We start from the raw sequence: 11,954 nt of genomic DNA, 5'->3' as shown, positions 1-11,954 counted from the left end.
GATGGAACAAGGAAAAAAAGAGAGAGAGAAAAGGAGGGAAGAAATGCTCAAATTACCAATATTACAAACAAGGGTGGGATATCACTATAGGGTACACACATTATAAAACTTTACTAATATGCATGACAATTTCGATGAAATAGATAAATTCCAACCAAGTAAAACTTACTAAAACTGGTCTGAGAAGAAATTTTTAAAAATATTAATAGCTTAACATGTATTAAAGAATTGAATTCATCATTATAACCTGGTCCCAAAGGGCTTCATTGGTGGATTCTGTCAGCTGTGTGAGGAAGGAATCATATCAATCTTACACAAAGTCTTTTCAAAAGCAAAAAAGGGTAAACATTTTCCTACGCATTTCATTATCTCGACATGACCCTACACCAAGACCTTATAAGAGCAATGCAAAAAATTACAGGCTAAATCCGCATGAGCATCACCCCAAATATTTTTAGCACAATATTAGTAAATTGAGTCCAGGAATAAAGGGGATAATACCACATGACTAAATGCTTCTTACCCTAGAAATGAAGGCTAGTTCACACTTGGGCACCAATCCACATAATTCAACACTTGAACAGAAGGAGCCAAAGTGTAAGATCATCTCAATAAACACAAAAAAAGCATTGGACATGATCCATGACTTTTAAAAAGACTCATCAAAATAGAAATAGAATAGCAGGAAATTTCCTCAATATGATAACACCTAGCTATGAAAACTCAAGGGCGACCATGTACAGAATGGTAGAACTTCAGCACCTCTCCTAAGGTTGAAAACGTGTGAAAAATGTCTGTTCTCACCATTTTTGTTCCATCTTGTATTAAAGATTTTAGTACAATAAGGTGAGAGGAGTAAATAAAATTCACAGCATTTGGAAAGTAATGATTAGAATGTTTTTATTCATAAATGATATGCATGTGTACATCTAGAGGAACTGAGAATAAAATAAGTAGTACTAGTTAGGGAACTTAGTAAATTGTAGACAAGGTCAATATAGTAACAAAATCAATTGTAGTACTAAGCTAACAATTCAGAAGATGAGACTTAAAAAATTATGAGCATAAAATACATATAAAGAAACATAGTAAAAATGTACAAGACCTCTAAACCCAAAGCTACAGAAAATTCTGAGGGAAATTAAGAAAATGGAAAGATATACCTATTTGTACTTTCAGAAAATAGAGTATCTCCCGAAATAGATGGTTATTTTCAATGCCACCCTATCAAAATCCCAAAAGTTCTTTTGTACAAATTAACAGTCTGGTACTAAAAGTAATGGAAGTATTAATGACTTAGAAGTGTCAACATAACACTGAAAGCAACGAACAGGGTTAAAGGCCAAAGTTTAACTCAAACCCTTCAGTAATAAAGATGGGGCAATATTGGTATAAGGTAGACACATAAGTTAACAAAACAAGGAAAGGGACGTCTTCAAAATGGTAATGCTGGAACACCTGGCTAATCAGATGGAAAAAAGCCTGTACCTCCTAATATACAGGAAAAATAATTAGAATTGGGTAACAGACTTTAAGCATAAGCCTAATTACCATGAAACTTCTGAAAAGAAAACAGGATAATACCTCCATGACAAAAAAAAATTCATTAACCACAAAAGAAAAACTTAAAGAACTGATCTTTGTCAAATGTAAAACTCTGGCTCTTCGAAAGACACTGTTAACAGAAAGCAGAACACAGACTAGGGAGAAAATATTAGCAATACTGAACATATAGCTGGCAAAGGATGTATATTCAGAATATTTAATCTATAATAAAAAATAGACAATCGAATAAAAATTGGACAATAGCTTTGAACAGACCCTGCATTTTAAAAAGATTACCAATCAGGGCTGGGGACTGAGCTCAGTGGTTCCGCTGCCTGCCTCACAAGAGCAAGGACCCGAGTTCGATCCCCAGTACCAATAAAATAAAATAAAGATAAAAAGATTACCAATCAACTATGAAAAACACAAAGATGTTCTTGCCACTAGCCATCAGGGAAGCACCAAATAAAATTCAAGTGAGATGTCCCCCGGCCAACAGGAAAAAGATGAACAACACCTAACTTTGGTGAAGATGAGCAACAGTGTGGCTGGCAGGGTGTGGAAAGGAAGCAAGACTTCGGGAGACAGTTCTGGCGAACTCCTATGAAGCTAAACGTGCACTGCCCTGAGGACCCAGCAATTTCACTCAGTGGTATTCCTTGCAGAGAAATGAAAATGTGTGCCTACAATTATGTGTTCCAAGAATATTCATAATGGCTTTATTTGTGCTCACTATAGAGGGGAACAATCCAAATGTTTATAATAAGAGAATGGGTTTCTTAAAAAGGGTATTCATTTCACTTGCCCACTTTTTGACTAGGTCTTTTATTTTGGGTGATTTACTTTTTTGAGTTCTTTAAATACTCTAGATATTATATGCTTCTCAGGAGAAGAAATACAATGGCCAGTAAACACATGAAAGATATGTAATGTCTCTGGCCATTAGAGAAATGCAAATTAAAACAACACCAAAATTTCATCTTTTGTTTTTTGTTTGGTACCGGGGATTGAACTTGGGTCCTTGTGCTTGCGAGGCAGGCCACCGAACCGCTGAGCTAAATCCCCAGCCCCAAGATTTCATCTTATACCAGAAAGGATGGCAATCACCAAGAAATCAAATAATAACAAATGCTGCGATGAAAAGGGAACCCTTCTACATTTGTGGGGAGGTAAACTAGTACAACCACTATGGAAATCAATATGGAGATTTCTCAGAGAACTAAAAATAGAAATCCCATTTGACCCAGCTATTCCCCTTCTGCTGAAGACATACTACAATGATACAAGCACACCAGTGTTTATAGCAGTACAATAAATAATATCTAAACCCCAAGAGCAGCCTACATGTCCATCAACAGACAAATGGATAAAGAAAATGTGGTATCTTGGGCTGGGGATTTAGCTCAGTGGTGTCACCGCCTGCCTTGCAAGCACAAGGACCCATGTTCGATCCCCAGCACAAAGAAAAAAAAAGAAGAAAAAAAGAAAATGTGGTGTCTATGTTTGATGGAATACTACTTGGCTATAAAGAAAGATAAATTTTAGGCATCTGTAGAAAAGTAGATATACCTGCAAAACATGATATTAAGTGAAATAAATTAGACACATGAGCATAAAAACCATATGGTTTCTCTCGTTCCAGCAATGTAAAGTAAAAATAAAGAGCAAAATAAAAGACTGATGAAGGAAACACGGAGATAGGTCTTTTGCAAATGAGAAGGGGAGCTAGAGCCTGAGAGTGAGGGGAGGAAGGAGAGGGGACATAAAAAGATTTAAGGTGTGCCATGTTCATGTGCCAGATACCCACGATGAATACAAATGTAACAATAATGAAAATGGGGAAAGGGGATCTGGGGACAGAGGGAGGGAGGCGGATGGAAGGGGCAGGGGAAGGGGATTAAAAAAGAATAGGTATGTGCTGTGCACATCCTTCTTTTCCTCGACCTTGACCTTCTTCCTCCAGCTCTCCCAGCTCCCCAGGAGACACCAGCCTGCGGCATCCATCCAGGTCCTGAGTCCTGCGTGTGACCTCGGGTGCCTAGTGCCCAGAGCATCAGAAATTGTTTTATGTCTCTTTCAATATGAAATGGAAGTTTTCACTTGTTGCAAAATATCATACTATTTACCGAGCTAATATCTATTCACTGAGCTAATTGAAAGCAAAGGCAAGATTTTGACAATCTTAGCCACGTTCATAGAATAGGTGCCTGGATAGACACACAGCCTGAGGGTGGGAGTCCTGCTTCAAGACGCCCATAAAGGGGCAGCACATCCAGAGGCAGACGGTGGACAGCTAGACAGGCCCAGCTTCGCAGACCAGGATAGAGTAGATTGTTTGGCAAAAGAGCAAAGCTAAGGGAAATCTAAATATTGAGACACAGACGATGTGATTGCTGAATTTGGGGGAAAGGGATTGAGTCAGGGTCTCACTATGCAGCCCAGGCTGGCCTTGAACTACCGGCGATCCTCCTGTGCTGGGATTACAGTTGTGCATCACCACACTTGGCTTTACTGCTGAAATTTCGGCAAGGATCATTGGAGTAGGTACAATATGGTTCTTCATTACAGGTCAGAGTTCAGCAGAAAGGACATTTTTCACTATCTCTCCCCTACATTCTCTCTCTCTCTCTCTCTCCCTACCTCCCTCTCTGCCCCCCTCTCCTTTGCTATAGGGTCCCTTTCTTCTGCCTCTTCCTCCAGAATGCACTTAGTGCCACTGATCTGCACACTCAAAATGGTTAAGGTTTGTTCTGTATGTTTTATCAAAACAATAAAAAGGTCTTTGCAGCACACGAGAAGGTTAGTTCACAATATGGGGATCTTTCTTCTTTCTGCCCTTTCCAAAAGGATGCATGAATCACCTCAAGAATTCTTCCCACTGGAGGAGTTCTCTGGCATTTATCCTGAAAGTAATAGTGATTTATCTTCAGCGCTGGCTCAGACTTCAAAAGAACCTACAACACTACTGAAAATCCAGAACCACAAATTCTCTCTATTCTCTCTTCCAAACTTGTTTTGAATCCCATCTCTTCTCCTCCCACTCTCTCTCTTTCTCTATTTATTCGTGGTACTGGGGATTGGATTCAGGGCCTTCATACCAGACTGCACCCCCCAGCCCTTTTCTTCATTTTTGAAGACAGGTCTTAACTAAATTGCCACATTGCTCCAGCTGGGCTTAATTTGCGATCCTCCAGCCTAGCCTCCAGGGTGTGCCACCAAGACCAGCTACATCAGCTCTCATTTTTCGTTTAAAAAACTGCTATCATTCAAGTGATGATACTTTTGTCTAAATAAAAGCCTTATAGAATTATAATTTTCATAATAGTATTTTGTAAAAGTTAATTAATTTTTAAATTTTTTTTATTTTGGGGTTTTTTTTTGAGACATGGTCTCACTGTGTAGTTCAGGCTGGCCTCACACTCACAGTGGTCCTCCTCCCTCAGCCTCCCTAATGCTGGGATTATAAGCATGTGCCACCACACCTGGCTACGAGAAAGTTATCTTAAATGTGAATATTACTGAGTGAATTGTGTACTGCGTCTTGTATTCTCTGGGTAGTATAAATATTGCACACAGTTTGATAAAGTAACTTACTACATAAATAATAATGGAAGCAATACTGAAATTGGGCATATTTGAAATGGCAAAGGAAAGTTGCATGTGTCAGGAGCTGTGTTCTTTTAGCTTGAAGACAACTGTCAACTGCCTTGATGTTTTCATTACATGAAGTAACGTGAGAGTCACCTGAACATTTAAATTAGACTGTTTTAAATAATTAAACATGAGAAACTTTAAAAGGTCTATCCTGTAGGAGGTTATTTTTGTTTTTGAGGGTTTTTTTGTTTTTTGAGATAGGGTCCTGCCATGCAGTCCAGGCGGGCCTTGAATTCTCAGTAATCCTCCTGCCTCGGCCTCCCCAAGTGCTAGGATTACAGGCATGTGCCACCACGGCCAGCTATGTTTTTAAACCTTGCTAGACTATACCTTTTCCACTCACCTCACTCCTCAACAGACAACTTCCCATCTGTGGCACAGGCAGGATTGGGCACAGCTGGCACTGTGGACTGTTTGTAAGAACAGAATTGAAAGTTCATCATTTATTCCCACTGCCTGACCTTAGGCAAATCCTGGAACTTTGGTTTCCATTTTGATGCCTGTGACTAACACCTACCTCTGAGAACAACTGAGATGATCCAGGGAAACTGTGTCCCTAAGATTAAAGAATTACCAAAAGGGGATCAAGAGAGGCAATGTGTTTTGTTACCCATGTGGGCTCTGCAGCCAGCTGCCTGGGTTTGAATCTGCCCTCTGTCTCTTGCTAAGCAGGAAACCCAAGTCTCAGTTTTCCCATTTTAAAAATGGGGGTTCATGAATCCCCGGAAGTCCCACCTCCTGGGTTACCATGGAGATAGCGGGGCTAACTCCTATGGAGCTCTGGCCTGGAGTCTGGCTGGCTGTAATTGCTCTGCCTGCAAAGGCAGAAATGTTATTTTCTAGGTTGGTGACCAATTCCGCAGGCACCGTCTGTCCTGTGTCCATAGCACGAGCTGGGAAGTCATCAGGGACCTCTCACTCGCAGTGCCCAAACCCCAAGCCTCCGCCTATCCCCAGCACAACCTCCTCCTCATTTTGAAGTTTCTCCCATTGCATCTCCCCACCCCCATCCAAATCTTCACACTCCATAAGACAAAGTCTGGGCACCTCCTTTCACTCTGCAGAGACCTCCAAGTCTGTCCCATGAAGTCCTGGGCCAGGGGCACATTACCTAGGACCATGCAACAGCCACCTTTCTGATGGTTCCCCTCAGTCTTCCCTGACACCCAAGTCCAAAGATGCTCCCTCCCTCTGTCAGTACCTGTGACTCCCCACTTTCTACCAAGTCAGCTGTCATCTCACACAACAGGGCCAACTGTGGCTGGAGTGTTTCTCTCCTGCCTTCCTGGCCTCTTCTTCCTATAGCATCTGGTCATGCTGTTCAATGGAAGGACCAAAATCGGGCAGCTTCCTGACCATACTATCACTTTCGTGCCCCAGGGCCTTTGCTCACACTGCTGCTGGAATCCCTCCTCAGTTCTCTCTGTGTTTATAGTTTCCTTTTTACCATGTGTCTGGTTTCCAAAGCCCCCCTTCAGGGCAACTTGGCACCCACTGAAGCATGCCAGCTCTGCCTTTCCTCTGCCCGATAACCTGAAACCAGAACCCACTATACAGCTTGCAGGGACCAGTAGAAGAGAATATCAGGGCCCTTTGTTCAAAATTATTATGAACACTGACATGAACAAATCCCAGATGAGGGACATTCTACACAATATCTAACCAATAATCCTCAAAACAGTTAAGTTCATGAGGAATAAAAAAAGGCTGAGAAACTGTGGGAGCCAGGAGATGCCTCAGGAATTAAAGCTACACACTAAGGAAATCAGAATAATTTATACTGATATTGGTTCAGGTTTTATGTCAAATATAATTGTGGAAACTGGGTGAGAGTTACATGGGAACTTGCTGTACCACATCTGAAATTTTTCTGTAAATCTGAAGCTATTCTAATAAACTCAGGACAAGAGAAGAATTTATGAGACAGTGACAGCAGAGATGATAGGTAGATTGGCCAAGATGGAGTCAGGATTTGAACCCAGATCTGCTTGACCCTGATGTTCTTGCCAGCCTGAGTACCTCAGGGAAGGCCCCTTTGGGGAGGGGTTGAGACAATGGGAGAACCAAATGAGGGAGGAGGGTCGTCACAGAATTTAGCAGAGGTTAAGAGTCCCCATATAATGACCCAGGCCACGTAGGGTATAAGTCTATTTATAGGAAATGTCCAGAATGGGCAAATCCATAGAAACAGAAAGTGGATTTGTGGTTGCCAGGGGCTGGAGAAGAGGAGAATACGGGGTGACTGCCTAATACAACAGGTTTCTTTAAGGGGTAATGAAAATCTTTTCAAATTAGATGGTAGTGATGATTGCACAACATCACGAATACACTAAAAACCACAGAACTGTGCACTTTAAAGTGGTTAAAATGGAAAATTTATGCAACATTTACATAAAATATGTAAATTTGTCTCATTTTTTAAAAACACAAGTACCAGCTTGAGATGCACTCTGCCTGGCTGGGATTCCCCGCCGCCCCGTGTGCTAGCGGGCGGGGCCCGTGGGCGAGTCACATGGCTCTGTGCCTTGTCCTGCATCGGCAGAGTGGGGAAATGACAGCACCTGTCACATAGGTTGTCAGCGAGGAAGGGATTTCGGACGGCGCCTGGCCCGTGGACAGTGCTCAGCGTTGGCTACGATAACGCCATTACCCAGAGATGGCAACCGTAGGTGCCTCCCTCCTGCAGCATCCCCGCGTCCGGGTCCCCTCTGGCCCAGGGAGGGATGAGCAAGGGGAGGGATGGTGCTCTCTCTCTCTCAAACCTTCCCGCTCAAGATTCTGTACACCGAGTCAACTGAAAGTCCCTTTGCCTAGACTACTCGGGAAGAAACCCTCTACCAGGCAACCCCGGGTGGGGTCCTGCAGGCGCGGCTATCGCCTGGGCCCAGCGCCTTGGCAGCTGGACTGGACTGTTGCCCTCTCCAGGGCAGGCGTTGGCTGAAACGCGCCGCCTAGTGGCACCTGCGAGCACAGGGCCCGCCCGGAAGGGAGGGAACACGAAGCACAGAGGCCAGCTATCCCCGCAGGAGGCCCCTACAATTGCTTTTAAAATCGTAATTGTTACAAAGTAATTGTTACCTTTATTCGGCCAGATTAAAGGATCTGTGCATATTCCTTTTAGTCCCACAGGTAGTTTATTATTTCCACTTTACAGTGGAGGAAAGTGATGCCTGGAAGATTCTGTAAATGGCGGGAGATCTCACAGCAGGGCAGCTACCAGTAGCCCTGGGGACAGGGTCACAACATGGGCTGCATGCCAGCTCCAAGATCTCTGCTTCCTACACATGCTTCTGGTTTGGGTGAAAGGAGGGGCACCCCTGAAAACCTCTGCAGCCTCCGCTGAGGATCTGACCTGGCTCTAGGGCTGATCTCAAAGCAGCACTAGGGCACAAAGCCGGCCAGGCCTCCAGCCTCAGGCCCCCAGGCCCATAAGAAGTGGGAGGAGGTCTTGACCAATAGCCCCGCTTCCCCCATTCTCATTAATGTATCCACTGCATCTCTACCAGAAACTTAGTACTGATAATATCATGGCGAACAGGAACGACAAGGCCCCTGCCCTGGAGAGGCTCACGCGGGGTATTCCTGAATGACTTACAGCAGTGCCTCCTCGCAGGGAGTCTGATGGGGCTGGGTAGGTTCCAGGGACACAACTCCAGAGCTGCCCTTTCTTCGTCCGTGCTGGGGCAGCAGTGGTCCAAGGCATGGCTCTTTCCCTGGCCCCCGGTTAGGGCCAGCACTCAAACGCCTGGGCTGGTGAAGAAGCCACACCTGCAGTGATTCAATAGCAGCAGGTGACCGGAGAAGAGCATCAGCCCTGAGGCTGGAGTGTGAGGGGTTATCAAGACATTCCCCAGGTGCCAGCCCCCAACTCGCACACATGTCCCCTGATGCTGGAGTCCAGAGGAACCGCAGGATCCTTGGCCTCCGTTCAGCATGCAGGAAGGGTGGGGGTGAGGCTGAAAGGGGAATGGCCCACCTTCCTTTTGAGCAACCCCTACACTTTTCCCCAGGCAGGAATTGAAACTAAGCCGTGACACCTGATCCTTGGGCTAGCTTGGCCTGCCAGGTACCTGCTCCTGCCTAAACAACAAAGTCCGAAGGACTAGAACTTTTTAGTAAAAGGCGAAAGATTTATACGATTTGAAGAGAAACCAGAGTATTAGGACTGGAACGTTTTAGAAAAGTCTCCCGTGCCTCACTGGCAGAGAGAGGCAGGCAGAGAGAATGAACATGAGCCTGAGGCTGTAATCCCCCCATGCCCTGACTCTGCCGAGGTCCTGGCTGAGCTCTCCAGCACAGTGTCCTTTACCTGTGATGATGGTCAGGCGCAAATCTTGGTACCTGTGTGCTTGGCTGTAGCTCCTAGCAGTACTAAGGAATCTAAATAACTACTGTCTTTTTTTTTTCTCTCATTGAGTTTATTGGTACATTCTAGGTATACAGTACAGTTAACATCATTATTGGGATCTCGTACCTTTACATGGCAGGTCTTGGTTCTCATTTTTTCCGCTTGTCCCTGCCCTCCCTTCACCCCAATACCTACTGTCTTTAGAGCCATCTGCCTATTTGTGAGTTTGGATGTGTGCCGGTGCATGTGTTTGCATTTTCAGTCATGTGCTTTCAGTCCGTGGGTGTCTCTGTGCTGGCCTGTCTGTGTACATGTGACAATGCTAGGAGGGAGGATCACTTTGCACCTGTGTGTCCCTGTTGTGTGCTCACTGTGTGTGCCTTTGCAGATACACATGGGGTGTGTCTGTATCTATGTCTAGGGATGTGTGTCTGCCACGGGCTTGCAGTGTGTGGATGGGTGGAGCTGGCTGGGTGTGATCAGCTATTATTGACTCTCTCATCTACTGCCCTGGCCTGGGCTGTTCCAGGCCAGGCTAAAAATAACCCACTTACCTTTGCCTACCCAGACCTTTCTAGGTTGGCCAAAGTCCTCCTTCAGGGAGCCCCACTCCACCCATACCCACCCTCCAGAGAGGGCTGGGGAGGCGACCGATTACATGTACTACCTCCTCCGGATGCTCTGGGACCCGACCCCGGGGGTCCTGGCTGTGTTGCTTTCATTGCTCCTCTGGGAACCCAGCTGGAACTCTGCAGAAGCGAAGCTCTCTTTGTTCCTCTGCTCTCGCCCTACCAACCCGGTGTCTCTCTAGCCTCAGGTCTGGCCTCCAAGGCCTTCTCCTTCAGTCTGTGGGACATCTCTGGGGCACTTTGCCCTACTGCAGCTCCCCTTCTCCCTTGGCTCCTGAGCCTGCATGGACTCCTCTCTCTGTCACCCCTTCCTGAAGCAGCTTGTGGCACCTGTATTTGAGAAGTGATTCCAGATACCAGCTCTGAAAAGAAGGAAAAGCCTAAGTAGTGGACAGATTGGGGCTAGGGGGTCTTCCCTTTGGGCGCCAGCCCCTTTGCTCAGCCAATTCAGCCCTAGGGAAGGTGTGCAGAAGGAGGTTCCCCAGCGCAGAGGGTTTCCTTTCAGTCCCATCTCCCCTGGCCCCTTCATTCAGTCACTCATGCACTCAAAGCTGGGTGATTTGGGCTAATGTCATTGCATCTCTGCGTCGTCTCAGTTCCTTCATCTGTAAAATGGAGATATAAGTGGTACCTACTTTAGAGAGTTGTAAAAATTAACTAGATGGTTCATATTCAGTGCTTAGCCCTGTGCCTGGCTCACAGGAGATCTGATCCACCCCTTGTGTTCTCTCTGGGTTTCAGTCCCTAGGCACTACCACCCTAGAAACCACGCCTGGCTACCTCAGACTCCTTGGGTCACCCCTGGGTGGTCAGACTTTGACCCAGGAATCACACTGGCTGGGAGAGGAGAGAGACTGCTGACATGTGCCCTACAGTCTGTCTGTCTGTCTCTCTGTATCTATCTATATTTCCATTGGATTCCACATTTCCTTCGAAAATTCCAAATTGCATGGATGATAATTAGAAGGCCAGTATCAGCTTGGTTAAGTAATGCTGGGGGCAGTGGTGCATGCCTGGAATCTGAGGAGGAGGCTGCATCAGGAGGATCATAAGTTTGGGCCCAAGCTGGGCTACTGAGTGAGAGCTTGCCTCAAAATAAAATATAAAAAGGACTAGGAATGTAGCTCCTGGATTTGTTCCATCCCCAGTACATTAAAAAAAAAAGTCAGTAATTCGTTCAAGGTCACACAGGTAAGGGGCAGAGTTTAAGTTTGCAGTGAGGGGAAAACAGTCCTCCCTTCCCCCACTGTCACTTAGGGGGCTCTTTTATGAGTCCTGGCTTCAGACATCAGGTGGGCTCCCTGGAGTCTGGCGGACAGCTCTGCCGAGGTCACGAGGTCATGTAGACAAGTAGCGCCAACCAGGCTGATTCTCATCCGCGCCCAAGTCCACCCAGCTGTGAGCCCTGCAGCCAGCGCGTGGGTGTCTGAGAGGATCTCACTTAGGAAGCCTTGACGGGAAAGAACCCCATACTTGGAAAGCACGGAGCACGCCACAAAGGAGAGTTCTGCATTTAATTAGAGACGAAGGCTAACATAAGGAGGGCACAAAGTACAGTACATCGGCTTCATTTTTTGGAAACTATAATTGACTGAAATCCGCTCCCAGCCAGCTTCCAGCCACCGGGTTTTCCAACCCGCTGGGCCACGCGTTCTTCGAGGTCCCCCCGTGAAGGACCCCAGCTCAGCCCTGGCGGCGCTCGGAAGGCTGTCGGGTGCCCCCTCAAAGAGCCCTGCCGGTCCCGCCCTCGCCAGGAGGGCCTCGCCCCTTGCTCGCGT

The sequence above is a fragment of the Fukomys damarensis genome, unplaced genomic scaffold (genome assembly GCF_012274545.1).
Source record: "Fukomys damarensis isolate Sample0158 unplaced genomic scaffold, DMR_v1.0_HiC HiC_scaffold_20, whole genome shotgun sequence".
Classification (NCBI taxonomy): domain Eukaryota; kingdom Metazoa; phylum Chordata; class Mammalia; order Rodentia; family Bathyergidae; genus Fukomys; species Fukomys damarensis.
The sequence above is the reverse complement of the archived record's forward strand: the minus strand, read 5'-3'. Positions refer to the sequence as shown.